The 25,238-nt window shown below is 40.5% G+C and overlaps 1 protein-coding gene across 2 annotated transcripts in view; it reads left to right on the plus strand.

The window, feature by feature from the left end:
- The window catches only part of LOC133622494 (receptor tyrosine-protein kinase erbB-4-like), a 789,611-nt gene that overhangs the window by 76,955 nt on the left and 687,418 nt on the right, over positions 1–25,238 (plus strand). The window lies entirely within an intron of this gene.

Below are 25,238 nucleotides of genomic sequence, written 5' to 3' on the forward strand. Positions count from 1 at the left end.
ACGCACAATTCAACACTTTTCATGGTGTCTTTTCAAAACGCACGGGTGCAAATAATGCTTTTGACCTCGTCTTTTGACATCATCACCGTCTCCCTGACTTTTTTTATTTTTTTTTATTTTTTATTTTTTTGTAGTTCTTTATGCTCTCGTCTTGTCCTTGCTGAGTCCCTTTTGCATCCGGCAAATGTCCTCCGATGCCACTGGCAGGTTTTTTTTTTTTTTTTTTTTTTTTTTTTTTTTTTTTCCCCAAAGTGGAAGAAAACACATTTTCTCTGAAGCTCGGTGTTTGTGGTACCCGAGAGACGGCTCACCTCAAGTGGGCGTTAAATGCTTTTCAAAAGCACTTTGCTAATTTTTTTCTTTTTTTTTCTTCGGTTTTATGTTTAGTTTTTAATGCTTAGAATGTGTTTGCAGCTTCAAGGACCTTTTCCTTTTGAAACGTGCTACCCGTAGTGTGTGGGTGTGTGTGTGGAACAATGAGGACATCTTCATCTCTGGATTGTTTTAATCAACCACTTCTGCCCTTTTTAAAAAAACGTTCCTCTTTGGATGTTCTTCCATACATCGCCACTAAGTGCAGCTTCTTGAAGTGATTCAACTCTTAGCGTGCCTTTAATCTCAAAGGCCTTTAACCAGTCCTCCATTGAATTTGTCCAAAGGCCGTCATTTTTCTCCCCGGGCTTGGAGTGGACTTGTATAAACAAAGAAAAAGGCTGCTTGAAATGTTAAACGTCTACAGTAGAAAAGGGGATTCGTATGGACACTATCGTCATGGTTTACCCGACACATAAAACGTGACGACTCGGGCAGTAAAGTTAAAGTACCAATGATTGTCACACACACACTAGGTATGGTGAAATTTGTCCTCTGCATTTGACCCATCCTTTTGTTCACCCCTCTTGGAGGTGAGGGGAGCAGTGAGCAGCAGCGGTGGCCACGCCCGGGAATAATTATTTGTGATTTAACCCCCCAATTCCAGCCCTTGATGCTGAGTGCCAAGCAGGGAGTCTTTGGTATGACTCGGCCGGGCATTGAACTCATGACTTACCGATCTCGGGGCATACACCTAATCTAACCACAGTAGAGTGTTGAATGTCCTAAAATGTGTTTTATGGCAATGCCAATTTTGACTACAGTCTCAGTTGCTGTGTAAAGTGGGGCTTTTTCATTCATTTTCAGCAAACTGCATTGCAAAACGATTAAAGGCCTACTGAAATGCGATGTTCTTATTCAAACGGGGATAGCAGGTCCATTCTATGTGTCATACTTGATCATTTCGCGATATTGCCATATTTTTGCTGAACGGATTTAGTAGAGAACATCGACGATAAAGTTCGCAACTTTTGGTCGCTGATAAAAAAAGCCTTGCCTGTACCGGAAGTAGCAGACGAGTAGCGTGACGTCACAGGTTGTGGAGCTCCTCACATCTGCACATTGTCTACAATCATGGCCACCAGCAGCGAGAGCGATTCGGACCGAGAAAGCGACGATTTCCCCATTAATTTGAGCGAGGATGAAAGATTTGTGGATGAGGAAAGTGAGAGTGAAGGACTAGAGGGCAGTGGGAGCGATTCAGATAGGGAAGATGCTGTGAGAGGCGGGTGGGACCTGATATTCAGCTGGGAATGACTAAAACAGTAAATAAACACAAGACATATATATACTCTATTTGCCACAACACAACCAGGCTTATATTTAATATGCCACAAATTAATCCCGCATAACAAACACCTCCCCCCTCCCGTCCGTATAACCCGCCAATACAACTCAAACACCTGCACAACACACTCAATCCCACAGCCCAAAGTACCGTTCACCTCCCCAAAGTTCATACAGCACATATATTTCCCCAAAGTCCCCAAAGTTACGTACGTGACATGCACATAGCGGCACGCATGTACGGGCAAGCGATCAAATGTTTGGAAGCCGCAGCTGCATGCGTACTCACGGTACCGCGTCTGCGCATCCAACTCAAAGTCCTCCTGGTAAGAGTCTTTCTTGTCCCAGTTCTCCACAGGCCAATGGTAAAGCTTGACTGTCATCTTCCGGGAATGTAAACAATGAAACACCGGCTGTGTTTGTGTTGCTGCAGTCGGCCGCAATACACCGCTTCCCACCTAGAGCTTTCTTCTTTGCTGTCTCCATTGTTCATTGAACAAATTGCAAAAGATTCACCAACACATATGTCCAGAATACCGTGGAATTTTGCGATGAAAACAGACGACTTAATAGCTGGCCACCATGCTGTCCCAAAATGTCCTCTACAATCCGTGACGTCACGCGCAGACGTCATCATACCGAGACGTTTTCAGCAGGATATTTTGCGCGAAATTTAAAATTGCACTTTAGTAAGCTAACCCGGTCGTATTGGCATGTGTTGCAATGTTAAGATTTCATCATTGATATATAAACTATCAGACTGCGTGGTCGGTAGTAGTGGGTTTCAGTAGGCCTTTAACCCCCCTCTTCCTCTCACGCGAGACCCACCCAGGAATGGGTCCATAATAGGGATGTCCGATAATAGCTTTTTGCCGATATCCAATATTCCGATATTGACCAAACCCTTAATTACCGATACCCATATCAACCGATACCGATATATACATTTGTGGAATTAACACATTATTATGCCTAATTTGGACAACCAAGTATGGTGAAGATAAGGTCGTTTAAAAAAAAAAAAATAAGATAAATACATTAAAAAAAAAAAATTTTGAATACAAAATAAAGTAAAACAATATAAAAACAGTTACATAGAAACGGGTAATTAATGAAAATGAGTAAAATTAAGTGTTAAAGGTTAGTACTATTAGTGGACCAGCAGCACGCACAATCATGTGTGCTTACGGACTGTATCCCTTGCAGACTGTATTGATATATAATGTAGGAACCAGAATATTAATAACAGAAAGAAACAACCCTTTTGTGTGAATGAGTGTGAATGGGTGAAAATGGGTGAGGAAGGTTTTTTGGGTTGGTGTACTAATTGTAAGTGTATCTTGTGTTTTTTATGTTGATTCAATTAAAAAAAACAAAAACAAAAAAACAATACCGATAATAAAAAAACGATACCGATCATTTCCGATATTACATTTTAAAGCATTTATTGGACATCTCTAGTCCATAACATTAATTTTCCTTCTTTATTTAAAGACTAATCTCACTGGCTCCCTCACCTGTCTTTAACTGGCAATCAGGATACTCCCCTTGCAAGCCCTGTCCTCTGAATGGGACGGGATCATTTGCTTTATTTTTTTTTGCTTTGCGTTTCATGTGCCCTTTTGCTCTTTCTGCACTTCCTAGCTGCACATTTTTAGGTTTTTGTGTTGCCTATGTTTTCCCTAATAATAAAAAGCTTCTTTCATGCACTTGCCTGACATCTCTGCATCCTGGGGTCCAGACAAACACCAGAACATAACATATTTCAGTGAATTTAATGTGGTTTCACCTTGAAATGTTGAGCAAATGCTATTTTATTTGTTATTATTTTTTGTCATTGTAAAAAATGAACATGTTATAAATGATGTAAGTAATAAAAGAAAATAACAACATAATGATGTTTCGAACATGTTTACTGTTTCACATTCTAACATGTCCAAAAAGGAGGAGGAGGAGGCAGAATAAATTCAAACATAATTGTTCACTTATTTTTTCATCTTAAACATAACAACAATGAATGAATGAATGAATAAATAATTATCAATACATTTCACAAGACTAGGTAATTAATTTACTGTAAATTGGACATCTTTATAACCGTGATGGTCTCCTGTCATATTAATATTAAATAATCACATTGGTCTTGTGCTAATTGGAGGGAGAATACATGCAAATGGCCTAAGCCGATATTCTTGGAATTGCAGATTTTCACTCTCTTCTTTTCTTGGAAGACTTTTTTTTTTTTTCGTGCAAACTACGCTGCGACAGCCGGCAAAGTGTCGATATGCGAGTGGCTACAAAAGTGATGATCTGTTTAGGAGGAATGGCAATCATATATATATATATATATATATATATATATATATATGATTTTATATATATATATATATATATATATATATATATATATATATATATATATATATATATATATGATTGCCATTATATATATATATATATATATATATATATATATATATATATATATATCGATTAATTTGATAATCGATTAATCTGTCGATTATTACTTCGATTAATCGATTAATAATCAGATAAGAGAAAAACTACATTTCTATCCTATCCAGTATTTTATTGGAAAAAAAACAGCATACTGGCACCATACTTATTTTGATTATTGTTTCTCAGCTATTTGTAAATGTTGCAGTTTATAAATAAAGGTTTATTTAAAAAAAAATTAAAAAAAAAAAAAAAAAAACAATTAAAAATAAATAAACAAAAAGCCTCTGCGCATGCGCATAGCAAATATCCAACAAATCAATGACTAAATTAATCGGCAACTATTTTTATAATCGATTTTAATCGATTTAAACGATTAGTTGTTGCAGCCCTAATATATATATATATATATATATATATATATATATATATATATATATATATATATATATATATATATATATATATATAGGCCTTTAACCCCCCTCTTCCTCTCACGCGAGACCCACCCAGGAATGGGTCCATAATAGGGATGTCCGATAATAGCTTTTTGCCGATATCCAATATTCCGATATTGACCAAACCCTTAATTACCGATACCCATATCAACCGATACCGATATATACAGTTGTGGAATTAACACATTATTATGCCTAATTTGGACAACCAAGTATGGTGAAGATAAGGTCCTTTTAAAAAAATAAAATAAAATAAAATAAGATAAATAAATTTAAAAACAAAACAAAAACAAAAAAACAATACTGATAATAAAAAAACGATACCGATCATTTCCGATATTACATTTTAATATTAATATTTAATTTAATATTATATATTAAATATATATATATATATATATATATATATATATATATATATATATATATATATATATATATATATATATATATATATATATATATTAAGGCTGCAACTAACGATTAATTTGATAATCGATTAATCTGTCGATTATTACTTCGATTAATTGATTAATAATCGGATAAAAGAGACAAACTACATTTCTATCCTATCCAGTATTTTATTGAAAAAAACCCAGCATACTGGCACCATACTTATTTCGATTATTGTTTCTCAGCTATTTGTAAATGTTGCAGTTTATAAATAAAGGTTTATTTAAAAAAAAATTAAACAAAAAATAAATAAACAATTAAAAATAAATAAATAAAAAGCGTCTGCGCATGCGCATAGCATAGTTCCAACGAATCAATGACTAAATTAATCGGCAACTATTTTTATAATCGATTTTAATCGATTTAAACGATTAGTTGTTGCAGCCCTAATATATATATATATATATATATATATATATATATATATATATATATATATATATATATATATATATATATATAAATATATACATATATATATATATATATATATATATATATATATATATATATATATATATATAAGAAATACTTGAAAATATATACAGCCCCCCCATCTCTCGAATTCGGAGGTCTCAAGGATGGCAAGTATGCATGTAAGGCCCTAACCACGACCCATCAGGAGCAAGGGTGAAGTGTCTTGCTCAAGGACACAAGGGACGTGACAAGGTTATTAGAAGGTGGGGCTTGAACTAGGAACCCTCAGGTTGCTGGCACAGCCACTCTCCCCAACCTGCGCCATGCCGTCCCCCTAAGTCTTTGTTACTTAGAATATGTTCCCCATACTAAAGTGTTGCCAAATTTTGTAACTGTAAAGTTTTTATTGTAAAATCGACTACTGAAAACGATTTATATAATTAACCATGAAATCCGGAGTCAAATTCATGCATTATTCCCTGTTAGAAGCGGCCCTCTGATGGCAGCCTTAACTGCCATGTAGCCCTCGATGAAAACCAGTTTGACATACCTGGGTCCAGGGGCGTCACTAGCTTTTAAGGACAGGGGGGGCTTTGCCCCCAGGAGATGCACAGGATGCGAGCGAATGTTACGCACGAGCACAAAACTTCACAAACGGCTAACAAAGACTTAGAAATTATTCATTGTTATTATTATTATTTTTAAATGCACGGGACGAAATGAAATGCTCCCCGGGACGATGGCTTTTAACCATTTTTTTTTCTTTTTCTTTTTATGTATTTATTCATTTTACATTTTATATTGAATGTCTTGGTTTTTCCTCCCTCTGAAAATCCTATGAAATGTTTAACAAGCCATCCTATAATAATAAAACAGCTATAAATGTAACAATACAATAAAACAAATATATTTAATGATGTTTTTTTCATTATTAAAATTATTATAATGTATATTACTTTATATAGATTCTACAAGAAACACAAAACTTAAAAAATAAATGATTTACAATTGCACACACAAGGTTTTGTGCAGCTTCACTCATTGTAAAGGAAGATAATGTGCTTCGTACACTTGCAGGACCGCAAGCAAGGTCGCAGAGAAAATGCGGGCTGGAATTTGAGTGATGTGGGCATTTTCTATATGAACAAGTGGAATGGATTGTATACCGACGCACGGAATGGGCTCTCTACCTTACGCTACGAAGTGAGGGGAAACTGAGTGAATAATAACAGGTTATATGATTATTTATTTAAACTCATATTTGGGCCACTTTATAATGAATATGTCGGCATTTATTTGTAAAAAAACCCAAAAAAACACCAAATTATTTAGGGGGGCTTAAAAATATTTTAGGGGGGCTTGAGCCCCCTGAAAATAGGGCTAACAACGCCAATGCCTGGGTCAGATGGTGAACTTTTCTGCTGAGCCATGCAAAAAGAACAAAACCCCAAACTTTTATGTGTCTAAAAATGCTAATGGAGGCCATTGGCATCTTGATATGGTCACATGATCCGGTTAATGTCTTCTCTAACGAGTTTAACCCCCCAACCTAGCAGACCCCCCATCTTCTGCCCGTTTTGACGGCGTACTGCGTGTTTACGACCTTCTCACTGGTGCACAGCGATACATAGCGGCCTGACCGGCCTTGCTCCATTTTTCTCGCATTCGTGAGAAAACAACGTGTTTCCCCCTCGCGAAGCGGGATCGGCTTTAATTCCTTGGCTGGTGTGCAGTCCTGGGTCATGTCCACTTTACCTCACTTCTCCGGAAGCTTCTCTCCCTTTTGCTAATTGGCCATCCATGAATCCCCCCGAGGATGAAGCGGAGCCTGTGATTGACAGGGGTGATAATCTGGATAATAGTGGCAATAGCAGCTGCCTGCTGAGGTGTTGAGAACAACCGCGGGAAAAAACCGCGGGAGCGTGGATGTTCTCCATGCCCGTTTTTTTCCCGCCGGAATGTTCCCCTCGCATCTGCTCACCTCGCTTACCGTCATTTGCGCGCGTGTCAGCGTCGGCGCCGTGTCCTAATTAGCGCGGCATCGGCTAATTGCGTTTGTGACGCAGCATCTCTGGGGAGATAGGCCGCGCTAATTTTAATAAGAGTAAACAAGCAAACTGCTCCCCGGTGACGACGGATTAATTAGACCATCCTCCACCGGTGGCCATCGAAAGGACGCGAGTGGGAGGATGCAGAAGAAGAAGTGAGGCAGGCGGGCAAGCCACAGACAAAGACGGTGGGGTCAGTGAGAGTTTGCTTGCGTTTTCCTTGGTGGGACAAGTTGGGACGTCTACCTGAATGGACAACTCGATGCAATCCAATCCACTTTATTTAATTAGCACATTTCAAAAAACAACAGAAGTTTCACAAAGTGCTGCACAGAAGTGGTCAAAAGTTTTGTTTTGTTTTGTTTCATCTTACCACAGAACTTTCCTCCAGAAGGTCTTATCTTTGTTCATGTGATGTCAGGTGAAACAAAAATGTTGCTGTTTGGCCACAATACCCAGCAACATCTTTGGAGGAGAAAAGGTGAGGTCTTTAATCCCAGGAACACCATGCACACCATCAAGCATGGTGGTGGTAGTAATATGCTCTGGGCCTGTTTTGCTGCCAATGGAACTGGTGCTTTACAGAGAGTAAATGGGACAATGATAAAATGAGGATTACCTCCAAATTCTTCAGGACAATCTAAAATCATCAGCCCGGAGGTTGGGTCTTGGGCGCAGTTGGGTGTTCCAACGGTACAATGACCCCAAACACACGTCAAAAAGTGGTAAAGGAATGGCTAAATCAGGCTAGAATGAAGGTTTTAGAATGGCCTTCCCAAAGTCCTGACTTTAACGTGTGGACAATGCTGAAGAAACAAGTCCATGTCAGAAAACCAACAAATGTAGCTGAACTGCACCAATTTTGTCAAGAGGAGTGGTCAAAAATTCAACCATGTGGGCTTTGTACCGAGGATGTCGTTGTGGCTTGTGCAGCCCTTTGAGACACTTGTGATTTAGGGCTATATAAATAAAGATTGATTGATTGATTGATTGAAGCTTGTGGATGGCTACCAAAAGTGCCTTATTGCAGTGAAACTTGCCAAGGGACATGTAAGCAAATATTAACATTGCTGTATGTATACTTTTGACCCATTTTCGGTAGACCCATAATAAATTCATAAAAGAACCAAACTTCATGAAAGTTTTTGTGACCAACAAGTATGTGCTCCAATCACTCTATCACAAAAAAAATAAGAGTTGTAGAAATGATTGGAAACTCAAGACAGCCATGACATTATGTTCTTTACAAGTGTATGTAAACTTTTGACCACGACTGTGCATACTAGAAGAGTCAGTAATATAACACATTTAATTACAAAACGAATAAATACATAAAATACATCAGAGAAAATAAAATAGACTAAAATCACTCAACTCGCATGCTGGTTTAAAAGCCAAAGAGTACAAATATGTTTTGAGAGGTGATTTAAAAGTCATTAAAGAGGGAGCCGTCCGGATAAAAATAGGGATCACCTCTGGATTTTAAAGGGGAACATTATCACCAGACCTATGTAAGCGTCAATATATACCTTGATGTTGCAGAAAAAAGACCATATATTTTTTTAACCGATTTCCGAACTCTAAATGGGTGAATTTTGGCAAATTAAACGCCTTTCTATTATTCGCTCTCGGAGCGATGACGTCACAGCGTGACGTCACATCGGGAAGCAATCCGCCATTTTCTCAAACACCGAGTCAAATCAGCTCTGTTATTTTCCGTTTTTCGACTGTTTTCCGTACCTTGGAGACATCATGCCTCGTCGGTGTGTTGTCGGAGGGTGTAACAACACGAACAGGGACGGATTCAAGTTGCACCAGTGGCCCAAAGATGCGAAAGTGGCAAGAAATTGGACGTTTGTTCCGCGCACTTTACCGACGAAAGCTATGCTACGACAGAGATGGCAAGAATGTGTGGATATCCTGCGACACTCAAAGCAGATGCATTTCCAACGATAAAGTCAAAGAAATCTGCCGCCAGACCCCCATTGAATCTGCCGGAGTGTGTGAGCAATTCAGGGACAAAGGGCCTCGCTAGCAGGGCAAGCAATAGTGGCAGTTTGTTCCCGCGGACGAGCGAGCTAAACCCCCTAGATGTCTTGGCTCACACCGTCCCTTATGCCACCGAAGATGATCAAGAGAAGAATATCGACCCTAGCTTCCCTGGCCTGCTGACATCAACTCCAAAACTGGACAGATCAGCTTTCAGGAAAAGAGCACGGATGAGGGTATGTCTACAGAATATATTAATTGATGAAAATTGGGCTGTCTGCACTCTCAAAGTGCATGTAGTTGCCAAATGTATTTCATATGCTGTAAACCTAGTTCATAGTTGTTAGTTTCCTTTAATGCCAAACAAACACATACCAATCGTTGGTTAGAAGGCGATCGCCGAATTCGTCCTCGCTTTCTCCCGTGTCGCTGGCTGTCGTGTCGTTTTCGTCGGTTTCGCTTGCATACGGTTCAAACCGATATGGCTCAATAGCTTCAGTTTCTTCTTCAATTTCGTTTTCGCTACCTGCCTCCACACTACAACCATCCGTTTCAATACATGCGTAATCTGTTGAATCGCTTAAGCCGCTGAAATCCGAGTCTGAATCCGAGCTAATGTCGCTATAGCTTGCTGTTCTTTCCGCCATGTTTGTTTGTGTTGGCTTCACTATGTGACGTCACAGGAAAATGGACGGGTGTATATAACGATGGTTAAAATCAGGCACTTTGAAGCTTTTTTTAGGGATATTGCGTGATGGGTAACATTTTGAAAAAAACTAAAATAAGCCACTGGGAACTGATTTTTAATGGTTTTAACCATTCTGAAATCGTGATAATGTTCCCCGTTAAACGGGTTTTTGTGACGACAAGAACAAACTGATCAGCTGACCTCAGAGACCTTGTGGGGGTGTACACTTTAAAAAGGTCTAACATATACAGGTATTGTGGCGCTAATCTGTTAAGAGATTCAAAAACAAACGACAATATTTTAAAATGAATTCTAAAATGAGCTGGGAGCTAGTGAAGGGGATGCTAAAATGTGTTCATGTTTTTAGTGCCAGTTAAAAGGCGAGCAGCAGCATTTTGGACTAACTGCAATCGAGCGATTGAGGCCCGGTTCATTCCAACGTAGAGGGAGTGAGTCGCAGTAGTCCAAACGTGATGAAATAAAAGCATGGATTACCCGCTCAAAGTCGTTAGAAGATAAAAGTGATAACATTTTTGCTAAAAGTCTTAGATGATAAAATTAGATCACATATGTCGAACTTAAAACCAAGATTTGTGACTGTTGGTTTAAAACAAGGCACTCAGGGGGTCCAGGTCACTGGGGGGAGCATTCTGTTTGACTTCCATCCATCCATCCATCTTCTTCCGCTTATCCGAGGTCGGGTCGCGGGGGCAGCAGCCTAAGCAGGGAAGCCCAGACTTCCCTCTCCCCAGCCACTTCGTCCAGCTCCTCCCGGGGGATCCCGAGGCGTTCCCAGGCCAGCCGGGAGACATAGTCTTCCCAACGTGTCCTGGGTCTTCCTCGTGGCCTCCTACCGGTCGGACATGCCCTAAACACCTCCTTAGGGAGGCGCTCGGGCGGCATCCTGACCAGATGCCCGAACCACCTCATCTGGCTCCTCTCGATGTGGAGGCGCAGTGGCTTTACTTTGAGCTCCCCCCGGATGACAGAGCTTCTCACCCTATCTCTAAGGGAGAGCCCCGCCACCCGGCGGAGGAAACTCATTTCGGCCGCTTGTACCCGTGATCTTGTCCTTTCGGTCATAACCCAAAGCTCATGACCATAGGTGAGGATGGGAACGTAGATCGACCGGTAAATTGAGAGCTTTGCCTTCCGGCTCAGCTCCTTCTTCACCACAACGGATCGATACAGCGTCCGCATTACTGAAGACGCCGCACCGATCCGCCTGTCGATCTCACGATCCACTCTTCCCCCACTCGTGAACAAGACTCCGAGGTACTTGAACTCCTCCACTACTCCTGTTTGACTTTTGATTCAAATAAAATGATTTCCGTCTTGTTCTCATTTAAGTTTAGAAAGTGTACCGCCAACCGTGCTTTTATGTCCTCAAGACAATTTTAAAAGTGATTTTAAACTTGTTTCACTTTTTCTTTTTTAAAGGGACATAGATTTGCGCCCGATTGTAGCTGAGATAGGCTCCAGTGCCCCCCCGCTCCCCTGAAGGGAATAAGCGGTAGAAAATGGATGGATGGATGGAAATTAAATAAATATAAATAAAATAAAATAAAATAAAATAAAATAAATAAATACAACACCTTAATATTTGATGAAGGTCCATTTTAGCAGCCACTTTTAAGCACTGACATCAGAAAATAGGTTGTTGTGTTGTGACTTGGGATTCAACGATGATAGATCTTGACTGTAATAATCACGGTTTGACGATTACGAAGATTATAATGCATAATGCATGATTGCCAGATTTATTTTCCCATGGCACAAAATAACACGGTTCAACGTCTTATTGACTGCCTGCACGACATCAAAGTCTGGCTTTCAGCTAACTTCCTGAGCCTAAATGAAGATAAAACAGAAGTTATGTTGTTCGGTCCAAGTCGCTCTCCCTCCCCCAACGTTGACCTCGGCACTCTGACCCCGTATCTCAGCGACTCTGTCACAAACCTGGGGGTAAAGTTTGACTCAGATTTTAAATTCGAAAAACAAATCAGCAGCGTCGTTCAAAAAAGCTTTTATCAATTACGCCAAATAGCGAAAGTGAAACCGCTTCTATCAGGACATGATCTTGAGAAATTAATCCACGCTTTTATCTCGACTCGTCTTGATTATTGTAATGCCCTGTATGTTGGCATTAGCCAGGCCTCCCTCGCCCGCCTGCAGCTCGTGCAGAACTCTGCTGCTCGTCTGCTAACACAGACCCGCAGACGTGAGCACATCACCCCTATTTTAGCGTCCCTTCACTGGCTCCCTGTGCGTTACCGAATACATTTTAAACTCCTTTTATTTGTTTTTAAATGTCTAAACAACCTCGCGCCAACCTATCTCTCCGACCTCCTTCAGCCTTACTGCCCCACCCGATCCTTAAGATCAGCCGATCAGCTGCTGTTGACGGTCCCTGACACAAGGCTGAAGCTTAGAGGTGACAGAGCTTTCGCCGTTGCTGCTCCCAAGCTCTGGAACGACCTACCCCTGAGTGTTAGACAAGCCTCCTCTCTTCCTGTTTTGAAATCTCTCTTAAAAACATACTTTTATTCCATGGCTTTTAACACTGAGTGATATCCATCCTGCAATGGCGCCCCATAATACACCTGCTGTGATCCTGTTTTTATGTTTTTATTAATTCTATTTTAATTATTTATTTTTTATCGTGTTCTGTTTGTGTTGTGTTGTGTTTGCTCGGTACTCGTTTTATCTTTTAACCTGCTCATTGTACAGCACTTTGGCTACCCCTGTGGTAAATTTTAAATGTGCTCTATAAATAAAGTTGATTTGATTTGATTTGATTCATTAATTTCACAGCAAAACATGTATAAAATCAGACATTCCTATGAGATTTGAATGTGTTTTTTTATACTGTAAGCAAATATTATAATGACAGTAAAACATAATGAATATAACCAAAATGTACTAATAATAAATACATTCATAATAAGTGTTATTGTCATCAACTGTCATACATGCCATATTTATTATTTCTCTAATAATCTATTCTATGCTGTGTTAATAATAACTGGAATGCACAAAATTAAATGCTATGGTTTTGGGAGGAACAGTGTGGTTTTCGTCCTGGTCGTGGAACTGTGGACCAGCTCTATACTCTCGGCAGGGTCCTTGAGGGTGCATGGGAGTTTGCCCAACCAGTCTACATGTGCTTTGTGGACTTGGAGAAGGCATTCGACCGTGTCCCTCGGGAAGTCCTGTGGGGAGTGCTCAGAGAGTATGGGGTTTCGGACTGTCTGATTGTGGCGGTCCGCTCCCTGGATGATCAGTGTCAGAGCTTGGTTCGCATTGCCGGCAGTAAGTCGGACACGTTTCCGGTGAGGGTTGGACTCCGCCAAGGCTGCCCTTTGTCACCGATTCTGTTCATAACTTTCATGGACAGAATTTCTAGGCGCAGTCAAGGCGTTGAGGGGATCCGGTTTGGTGGCTGCAGGATTAGGTCTCTGCTTTTTGCAGATGATTTGGTCCTGATGGCTTCATCTGGCCAGGATCTTCAGCTCTCACTGGATCGGTTCGCAGCTGAGTGTGAAGCGACTGGGATGAGAATCAGCACCTCCAAGTCCGAGTCCATGGTTCTCGCCCGGAAAAGGGTGGAGTGCCATCTCCGGGTTGGGGAGGAGATCTTGCCCCAAGTGGAGGAGTTCAAGTACCTCGGAGTCTTGTTCACGAGTGAGGGAAGAGTGGATCGTGAGATCGACAGGCGGATCGGTGCGGCGTCTTCAGTAATGCGGACGCTGTATTGATCCGTTGTGGTGAAGAAGGAGCTGAGCCGGAAGGCAAAGCTCTCAATTTACCGGTCGATCTACGTTCCCATCCTCACCTATGGTCATGAGCTTTGGGTTATGACCGAAAGGACAAGATCACGGGTACAAGCGGCCGAAATGAGTTTCCTCCGCCGGGTGGCGGGGCTCTCCCTTAGAGATAGGGTGAGAAGCTCTGCCATCCGGGGGGAGCTCAAAGTAAAGCCGCTGCTCCTCCACATCGAGAAGAGCCAGATGAGGTGGCTCGGGCATCTGGTCAGGATGCCACCCGAGCGCCTCCCTAAGGAGGTGTTTAGGGCACGTCCGACCGGTAGGAGGCCACGAGGAAGACCCAGGACACGTTGGGAAGACTATGTCTCCCGGCTGGCCTGGGAACGCCTCGGGATTCCCCGGGAGGAGCTGGACGAAGTGGCTGGGGAGAGGGAAGTCTGGGCTTCCCTGCTTAGGCTGCTGCCCCCGCGACCCGACCTCGGATAAGCGGAAGAAGATGGATGGATGGATGGATGGTTTTGGGACGGCGTGGCTCGGGTGGAAGAGCGGCCATGCCAACAATTTGACGGTTCCATGTTCGATCCCAGCTTCCGCCATTCCAAGTGCAAGAATGTATGTGTGAATGGGTGAATGTGGAAATAGTGGCAAAACGTTTTGAGTACCTTGAAGGTAGAAACGTGCTTTTTACAATTATAACCCATTTACTAGCCATTTGGTAAAGTGCTGTTATTCTACAAGCTGCTGGTACTATGATAGTGTTGTACACTTGCTATATTAACTTGCAATGACTATATTTTATTCAACAGAAACAGGAAGAAGCAATATCTAACGTTAAATGTTCACTGATTGAGGCCCTTGACAGGAGTACCTGTTGACGTCATGACTCCCATTATCTCAATTGTTTATTTTCAAGTTAGAATACTTAAAAAAAAAAAAATACATGTGTTCTTTTTTAACATAAAAAAGTGCAGTTCCCCTTAAACATTGTTGTGTTGTGGTTGTTGCATTTGTTGTGACCCTTCCCATCCACCGTGTTTTTCAACCTTTTTTGAGCCAAGGCACATTGCGGAGGCACACCACATGCAGAAATAATTAAAAACTGAAACTCAGCAGCCGATATTGACAATAAAAAAGTCGTTGTCGCAATTGTTGCATATGACTTTAAAGCATAACCAAGCGTGCATCAATATAGCTCTTGTCTCAAAGTAGGTGTACTGTCACCACCTGTCACATCACACCCTGACTTATTTGGACTTTTTTTGCTATTTTCCTGTGTGTAGTGTTTTACTTCTTGTCTTGCGCTCCTATTTTGGTGGCTTTTTCTCTCTTTTTGGTATTTTCCTGTAGCAGTTTCATGTCTTCCTTGACCGCTATTCCCCACACCTACTTTGTTTTAGCAATCAAGAATATTTCAGTTGTTTTTATCCTTCTTTGTGGGGACATTATTGATTGTCGTGTCTTGTTCGGATGTACTTTGTGGACGTCGTTTTTGCTCCACAGTAAGTCTTTGCTGTCGTCCAGCATTCTGTTTTTGTTTACTTTGTAGCCAGTTCAGTTTTAGTTTCGTTCTGCATAGCCTTCCCTAAGCTTCAATGCCTTTTTTAGGGGCACTCACCTTTTGTTTATTTTTGGATTAAGCATTAGACACCTTTTTTACCTTCACGCTGCCTCCCGCTGTTTCCGACATCTACGATGCAATTACCTACCTGCTGCCACCTACTGATATGGAAGAGTATAACGTGGTAAGTCTGCCGATCTCCAGACAGCACATACACTCAACAACAACACATTATTTGCGGATTACTGGTTTGCAAAAAATATTTTTAACCCAAATAGGTGAAATTAGATCATCTCCCACGGCACACCAGACTGTATCTCACGGCATACTAGTGTGCCGCGGCACAGTGGTTGAAAAACACTGCTGTAGCAGATACATAGGGCAATAGAGTTCCAGAAGGAGGGGGCACACTGCAAAAACTGAAATCTAAGTAAGATGAAATATCTCAAATAAGGGTGAAATTTGCTTATTTTCTGTCTGATAAAATAATTATTCTCACTAAGCAGATTTTATGTTAGAGTGTTTTACTTGTTTTAAGGGTTTTGGTCCTAAATGGTCTCAGTAAGATATTACAGCTTGTTGCTGAGATTTGATGACCTATATTGAGTAAAACATGCTTGAAACTAGAATATTAACTGTTGCATAGCTGTGTCATCAACACTCACAAGTATAAAACTACTTTTTTAAAGTAATAATTTCTTATTTCAAGCATGAAAAAAAAAAATCATGACTTTGACACAATTGTGTTTCGTATTAAAACAGATGACAGCCAAATGGACTTTGAATAGAATATAATAGAATGGACTTTATTGTCATTATATTTGCATATAACGAGATTAAGGACTCCAATTTAAGGTGCGGTAGTGGAAAAAAAATATGGAATAAAAATAAATTGCACAAAAAGATAAAAAAATAAGAATTTAAATAAACAGACTACTATCCAATAAAAATAATAAGCAATCCTGTACAGTGTACAAAACAATATACAAAATAATGTACAATATACAGAACAAGACAAGAGTGCCTGAGTAATAACAATCAGTGTCGGATGTATTGCACTCGAAGGGTAATATTGCACAGTAGGGTATTAGGGTAGGATATTGAATAGGGGTGAATTATTTATTACAAGTTTGAGTTCAAGTTCTCAAGTTTGAGTTTGAGTTTGAGTTCTTTGCTGTTTTATTTTCAATGAAACAATAGACAATACGTACTCATATAGTAGTACAGTTGTTATTAGTGAGAATATACTTATTTTAAGGTATTTTTGGGTTCATTGAGGTTAGCTAATTTTTACTTGTTTTGGAAAGTCTTGACAAACCAAATGTTCTTGTTCTATTGGCAGATAATTTTGCTTAGTTCAAGTAAAATACCCCTAATTTTTGCTTCTTTTTTTTTTCTTGTTTTTGAACACTGACTTTTTGCAGTGTAGCGTTGAGGAGGAGAAGGTTTCTTAAACTGGGGCAACAGTGAAGTTCTTGGAGGATGGGCATGAAGGAGTGAGGAGGAGAGCTGTGGAGTTTTGGATGAGTTGACATTTATAAAGGATGAACCAGAAAAGAAGCTGTTGCAATAATCCAGTCTGGATGGGATAATTGCATGCAGAGTTTCAGCAGTTTATGGAAATATTGAAAATGGATTTTAGACAATTATGATTGTTTTTTTTTTGCTGTATGGAGGAAAATGTTGTTCCAGTTGTTTTTACCGGTGAGGCAGTTTGTTGGTGATGAAGGACCAGGTTGGAATGTAAATCTCTATGTCATAGGGATGTAACGATAAACTGTATTAATGTTGAAACTCTCGACGGTTATTATTACAGTTTTATATGAAAATCATAAAAAAAAAATGTGATAAAAAAAAAAATCTATTTACCGTAGATCATTTGAAGTGGCAACAAATGAAAATCCAAAATTCCGTGTGTCACAAAATTAGAATATTACTTAAGGCTAATACAAAAAAGGGATTTTTAGAAATGTTGGCCAACTGAAAAGTATGAAAATGAAAAATATGAGCATGTACAATACTCAATACTTGGTTGGAGCTCCTTTTGCCTCAATTACTGCGTTAATGCGGCGTGGCATGGAGTCGATGAGTTTCTGGCACTGCTCAGGTGTTATGAGAGCCCAGGTTGCTCTGATAGTGGCCTTCAACTCTTCTGCGTTTTTGGGTCTGACATTCTGCATCTTCCTTTTCACAATACCCCACAGATTTTCTAGCATGAAGTGCTCTAAAACTTGCTGGTAGACGGCTGCGTTGACCCTGGATCTCAGGAAACAGAGTGGACCGACACCAGCAGATGACATGGCACCCCAAACCATCACTGATGGTGGAAACTTGACACTAGACTTCAGGCAACGTGGATCCTGTGCCTCTCCTGTCTTCCTCCAGACTCTGGGACCTCGATTTCCAAAGGAAATGCAAAATTTGCATGGTTGGGTGATGGTTTGGGGTGCCATGTCATCTGCTGGTGTCGGTCCACTCTGTTTCCTGAGATCCAGGGTCAACGCAGCCGTCTACCAGCAAGTTTTAGAGCACTTCATGCTTCCTGCTGCTGACCTGCTCTATGGAGATGGAGATTTCAAGTTCCAACAGGACTTGGCGCCTGCACACAGCGCAAAATCTACCCGTGCCTGGTTTACGGACCATGGTATTTCTGTTCTAAATTGGCCCGCCAACTCCCCTGACCTTAGCCCCATAGAAAATCTGTGGGGTATTGTGAAAAGGAAGATGCAGAATGCCAGACCCAAAAACGCAGAAGAGTTGAAGGCCACTATCAGAGCAACCTGGGCTCTCATAACACCTGAGCAGTGCCAGAAACCCATCGACTCCATGCCACGCCGCATTAACGCAGTAATTGAGGCAAAAGGAGCTCCAACCAAGTATTGAGTATTGTACATGCTCATATTTTTCATTTTCATACTTTTCAGTTGGCCAACATTTCTAAAAATCCCTTTTTTGTATTAGCCTTAAGTAATATTCTAATTTTGTGACACACGGAATTTTGGATTTTCATTTGTTGCCACTTCAAATCATCAAAATTAAATGAAATAAACATTTGAATGCATCAGTCTGTGTGCAATGAATAAATATAATGTACAAGTTACACCTTTTGAATGCAATTACTGAAATAAATCAAGTTTTTCAAAATATTCTAATTTACTGGCTTTTACCTGTATAAGTCACACTGGAGCCCGGCCAAACTTTGAAAAAAACTGTGACTTATAGTCCGAAAAATACGGTATTTTATTTGTATTTTTTTCCGTTCTTTTTTTAAATTTATTATTTTTATGAATCAATCCAACAAAATAATACACAATAATACCATCATAATACAATTCCAATTCCAAACCCGGCCCAGCATTATTCAGAACAGAGCGATTGAGAGGACACACAAACACGACACAAAACAATCCAAAAGTAGTCAAACAAAAATGAATAATATCAAGGACAGTATCAATATTAATAGGAATTCCAACATAACATTACATTATCACAGCCATTTATGAAAATAAAATAAAATTTAAAACATGATTGGCTTACACTTGCATCACATCTCATAAGCTTGACAACACATTGTGTCCAATATTTTCCACAAAGATAAAATAAGTCATATTTTAGGTTAATTTAATAGTTAAAACCAATATAAATAATGGATCCCATATTCCAATATATGACTGATTTTGATCTAAACTTAATGCAGTTTTTTCTACTGATATCATTTCCATAGCTTGTGTATACCAGTCAGTATGAGTTGGACTATCAACATATTAACCAAATTATTAACTAAGGGGCCAAGCCCAATTCCTGAAAAACAACCCCACACCATAATTCCTCCTCCACCAAATTTCACACTCGGCACAATGCAGTCCGAAATGTACCGTTCTCCTGGCAACTTCCAAACCCAGACTGGTCCATCAGATTGCCAGATGGAAAAGTGTGATTCATCACTCCAAAGAACGAGTCTCCACTGCTCTAGAATCCAGTGGCGTTTTTCAACCTTTTTTGAGCCAAGGCACATTTTTTGCGTTGAAAAAATCCGGAGGCACACCACCAGCAGAAATCAAAAAACTCAGTTGACAGTTAAAAGTCATTGTCGCAAATGTTGTATATGACTTTAAAGCATAACCAAGCATGCATCACTATAGCTCTTGTCTCAAAGTAGGTGTACTGTCACCGCCTGTCACATCACACCCTGACTTATTTGGACTTGTTTGCTGTTTTCCTGTGTGTAGTGTTTTAGTTCTTGTCTTGCGCTCCTATTTTGGTGGCTTTTTCTCTTTTGTTGGTATTTTCCTGTAGCAGTTTCATATCTTATAGTTCCCGCATCTACTTTGTTATAGCAATCAATAATATTTCAGTTGTTTTTATCCTTCTTTGTGGGGACATTGTTGATTGTCCTGTCATGTTCGGATGTACATTGTGGACGCTCCACAGTAAGTCTTTGCTGTCGTCCAGCGTCCTGTTTTTGTTTACTTTGTAGCCAGTTCAGTTTTACTTTCGTTCTGCATAGCCTTCCCTAAGCTTCAATGCCTTTTCTTAGGGGCACTTACCTTTTGTTTATTTTTGGTTTAAGCATAAGACACCTTTTTACCTGCATTTACAAAGCAATTAGCTGCCGCCTACTGATGTGGAAGAGTATTACACGGTTACACTGCCGAGCTCTAGACACTCAACAACAACACATCATTTGCAGACTATAATTACTGGTTTGCAAAAAAAATTTTTTAACCCAAATATGTCAAATTAGATCTCCCACGGCACACCAAACTGTATCTCACGGCAGCACAGTGGTTGAAAAACACTGCACTAGACAACGGCATATTATTTGCAGATTATAATTATTGATTTGCAAATAATATTTTTGGGCCAATTAGGTGAAGTTGCATAATTTCCCATGGCACACCAGAAAATATCTCACGGCACACTAGTGTGCCGCGGCACAGTGGTTGAAAAACACTGCCTTACACCACTGCATCCCACGCTTTGCATTGTACTTGGTGATGTACGGCTTAGATGCAGCTGCTCGGCCATGGAAACCCATTCCATGAAGCTCTCTGCGTACTGTGCGTGGGCTGATTGGAAGGTCACATGAAGTTTGGAGCTCTGTAGCAGCTGACTGTGCAGAAAGTCGGCGACCTCTTTGCACTGTGCGCTTCAACATCCGCCATACTTGCCAACCCTCCCGAATTTTCCGGGATACTCCCGAAATTCAGCGCCTCTCCCGAAAACCTCCCGGGAAAAATATTCTCCCGAAAATCTCCCGATTTTCAGCCGGAGCTGGAGGCCACACCCCCTCCAGCTCCATGTATACCTGAGTGAGGACAGCCTTTTCTTTATGACAACAGGGGTGACAAAAACTAAATCATCCAGACTAGAGATACATTGTATTATTATGTTTATCATACCTAAAAATAAATATATTTATTAATTAAAAAATATATATATTTTGCTAAAAACATCAAAATTAATTGCATTTTTATTTATTTTTTCTGACTCCTTATTATATCCAGCCATAGAATTATACATTAAAATAAACATATTTGAAATCATTAATTTTAAATGATCATAATAAGTCATTTAAAATGACCATATTTAATTATTAAAATAATTGCTTGTTTATCAACAACTTTAGCATTTTATTCATTACATTTTGAAGCTCTCAGAAGCCAAGTTATGTTATATTCCTTAAGATTTTTTTATGCAAGTTTGAAGTATCAATTATCCACAGTTTCGTTTGCATACTTTCAGGATATATATATATATATATATATATATATATATATATATATATATATATATATATATATTTATATATATATATATATGTATGTGTGGGAAAAAAATCACAAGACTATTTCATCTCTACAGGCCTGTTTCATGAGGGGGGGTACCCTCAATCGTCAGGAGATTTTAATGGGAGCATTCGCATACCATGGTTTATATAGGGCACAGAGTGGGTGGGTACAGGCTGGCCTAGGGGCGTGGTGATTGGCTCATGTGTTACCTAGGAGGTGTTTCCGTCTATGGCGGCATGTTGTTACAATTTCGCTGCGCTTGTTGAGGGATGACAGGTCTGGACGGTAAATAATAAACAGTTTCTCTTTCAAGCATAGGTTGCATCTTTTATTACCACTATTGTAAGGTGTGCTGGATGCAAGAATTTGCCATGTTATTGAATATTCAACATTATTGTCTTTGAGGTCCCAAATGTGTTTGCTGAGTTCTGTGGTATTTCGCAGGTTTTGGTTCCTGAAAGAAGCCTTGTGATTGTTCCATCTGGTTTTGAATTCTCCCTCAGTTAATCCTACATATGTAGGATTAACCGAGGGAGAATTCAAAACCAGATGGAACAATCACAAGGCTTCTACATATGTAGGATTAACCGAGGGAGAATTCAAAACCAGATGGAACAATCACAAGGCTTCTTTCAGGAACCAAAATCTGCGAAATACCACAGAACTCAGCAAACACATTTGGGACCTCAAAGACAATAATGTTGAATATTCAATAACATGGCAAATTCTTGCATCCAGCACACCTTACAATAGTGGTAATAAAAGATGCAACCTATGCTTGAAAGAGAAACTGTTTATTATTTACCGTCCAGACCTGTCATCCCTCAACAAGCGCAGCGAAATTGTAACAACATGCCGCCATAGACGGAAACACCTCCTAGGTAACACATGAGCCAATCACCACGCCCCTAGGCCAGCCTGTACCCACCCACTCTGCGCCCTATATAAACCATGGTATGCGAATGCTCCCATTAAAATCTCCTGACGATTGAGGGTACCCCACCTCATGAAACAGGCCTGTAGAGATGAAATAGTCTTGTGATTTTTTTCCCACACATACATATATATATATATATATATATATTTATATGTACGTATGTATATGTATATATGTATATGTATATGTATGTATGTATGTGTATATATGTATGAAATACTTGACTTGGTGAATTCTAGCTGTCAATATACTCCTCCCCTCTTAGCCACGCCCCCCCCAACCACGCCCCCGTCCCGACCACGCCCCCCACCCCACCACATCCCGAAATCGGAGGTCTCAAGTTTGGCAAGTATGACATCCGCTGACCCCTCTCTGTCAGTTTACGTGGCCTACCACTTTGTGGCTGAGTTGCTGTTGTTCCCAAACTCTTACATTTTCTTATAATGAAGTTGACTTTGGAATATTTAGGGGCGAGGAAATTTCACGACTGGATTTGTCGCAAAAGTGGCATTCTATGACATTTCCACGCTGGAAATCACTGAAAGCGGCCCATTCTTTCACAAATGTTCGTTGAAACAGTCTCCGTGCCTAAGTGCTTGATTTTATACACCTGTGGCCCGGGCCAAGTGATTAGGACACCTGATTCTGATCATTTGGATGGGTGGCCAAACACTTTTGGCAATATAGTGTATGACATTTTATTTGTCAGAGAACAGGAGGCGGCCTAGTACTGAACCTTGCAGTGCAGTTCTTAATGGGTATAAAAGGCTGCTGGTGCAGCATGATGTGATTAAAGAATCTCCACAAATGCTTCTAATCACATACTATTTTTTTTCACTCCATGGCTTTGCCTGGATGAGTTCAGGGAGGCGAGCAGGTGTCCAGCTGGCCCGGCGCCGCCCCCACAAGAGGAAGTGACAGTCACAGCAAGCGCTCGGACTGTGATGTACCTTCCTGTCTGCCTCCCGCGTGCAGACACATCGCACTTCTCACCTAATTAATCACGCTATCGAACCGAATGCCGCTCAGTCGACTTTGGCAAGCTTGATTTGCCTTCCTGCCAACCACCCCTTCTCCTCTCCGTGCATTGTGACTAAACTGTCTGCTTTTTTTTATAGTCTATTGTCGAATTAGGTCCTTAAAGAGCACTTTGTTATCGACGTCAGGTACGCCATGCACGCGTGTCATCAGCTTGTAAATCTTTGGCATTCATTCTCTCCTAAACACTCGTTTGAAAAGGCTGATGCGGATGTTTTCTTCTGTGGGGAAACAACTTGTGCTCCCAGGTAGGGCTGGACGATATGTCCTTTTAGTAATATCTCTATATTTTTAGGCCATGTCACGATACACGATATATATCTGGATATTTTGCCTTAGCCTTGAATGAACACTTGATGCATATAATCACAGCAGTATGATGATTCAATGTGTCTACTAGAGATGCGCGGATAGGCAATTTATTTCATCCGCAACCGCGTCAGAAAGTCGTCAACCATCCGCCATCCACCCGATGTAACGTTTGATCAGAACTGCACCCGCCCGCCATCCGCCCGTTGTTATATATCTAATATTAATTAAAAAAAAAAAAAAAGGGTGAAAACTACGCGAATTGCCCTTTGTGCAGACAATATTTTTCGATCGGACACGGAGGAATTAGCGATGTAAAAGACCACGTTGGGACAAAAAAACACAAGTCTAATGCCGTTGCTAGCGATACAAGTGGAAAACTTTCAACGTTTTTCGTCGCCCAAACAGATTCTTTGGATGTGATAAATGCCGAAGTTTTATTTACGGAGGCAATAATTGAGCATGGACTTCCAATCGCACTGGCTGATCACATGGGACAGTTAATAATGTAATGCAACCTTTAAAAATCATTACGCGGTGATCGCGATCCCAAAAATAAACTTTTCTTGCATGATAATGTCCAGAAAAATTCGCTTTATATTACTATAGAGTCCTTTTAACGAATGAGTTTCATGGTTTATCACAAACCTTAAATGAAATTCCATGGCCACCGTCCTGCTCTCTATATCAACCAGGGTGAGCCCCACCCCTTTCGTGAGCGCACTGCGCGCGGAGTGACCCCTGTTACGCGCCCCTGGCAACAGGGGTGGCAAGCAGGTAAGCTGCGCGGGCGGAGCGCGCGGAGTGACCCATGTTACGAGCCCCCGGCCACGGGGGTGGCGGGCAGGTAAGCTGCTTACCTGCTGCGCGTGACGCCGGCCGCGGCGAAAGCGGACGAGGCGGGGTGTCGGTGCGGTGGGCGCGGTAGTGACCCTGGACGTGCGTCGGGCCCTTCTCGCGGATCGCCTCAGCTACGGCTCCCGGTGGGGCCCTCTCGGGGGAAGGGGCCTCGGTCCCGGACCCCGGCGAGGCGTCCCTTCTCCGCTCTGTAAAAGTGTCCATCTCTTTTCTTTTTTTTTTTTCTGTTGTGGCATATGCAGCAGGTGCCTGCTCGTTTTTCGTATGTGGGTAACAACATTTAACTATGTATATATATTTCCGAATTGGTTTAACTGCCACCCGCAAAAAAAATAAAAATCTAATTAATCCGCCCGACCCGACCTGCGAGCGGATAAAATCTTATTTTTTTTAATTTCATCCGCCCGATCCGCGGATAATCCGCGGACTCCGCGGTTGTGTCCGCAAACCGCGCATCTCTAGTGTCTACATTAAAACATTCTTCTTCATGCTGCATTAATATATGCTCATTTTAAACGTTCATGCAGAGGGAAATCAAAACTAAGTCAATTTAGCAAAACTGTATTTATCATTTCCAAAACAGAAAGTGCAAGATTGTCAGACATTTTAAAACAAGCTATTAGTGCACTTTCGTGCATGATGTCACTAAGATGACATTTTAAAACAACACTAAATTAAAGTGCACTTTTTGTACAGAACGCCACTACAATAGTTTAAAACAAATAAAGTGCACTTTTGTGCATGATGTCACACAAGATATTTAAAAAAACTGTCAAATAAAAAGTAGCTGCAAAATAGGAAATCAAATTG

This window comes from Nerophis lumbriciformis, linkage group LG23 (genome assembly GCF_033978685.3).
Source record: "Nerophis lumbriciformis linkage group LG23, RoL_Nlum_v2.1, whole genome shotgun sequence".
Lineage (NCBI taxonomy): Eukaryota > Metazoa > Chordata > Actinopteri > Syngnathiformes > Syngnathidae > Nerophis > Nerophis lumbriciformis.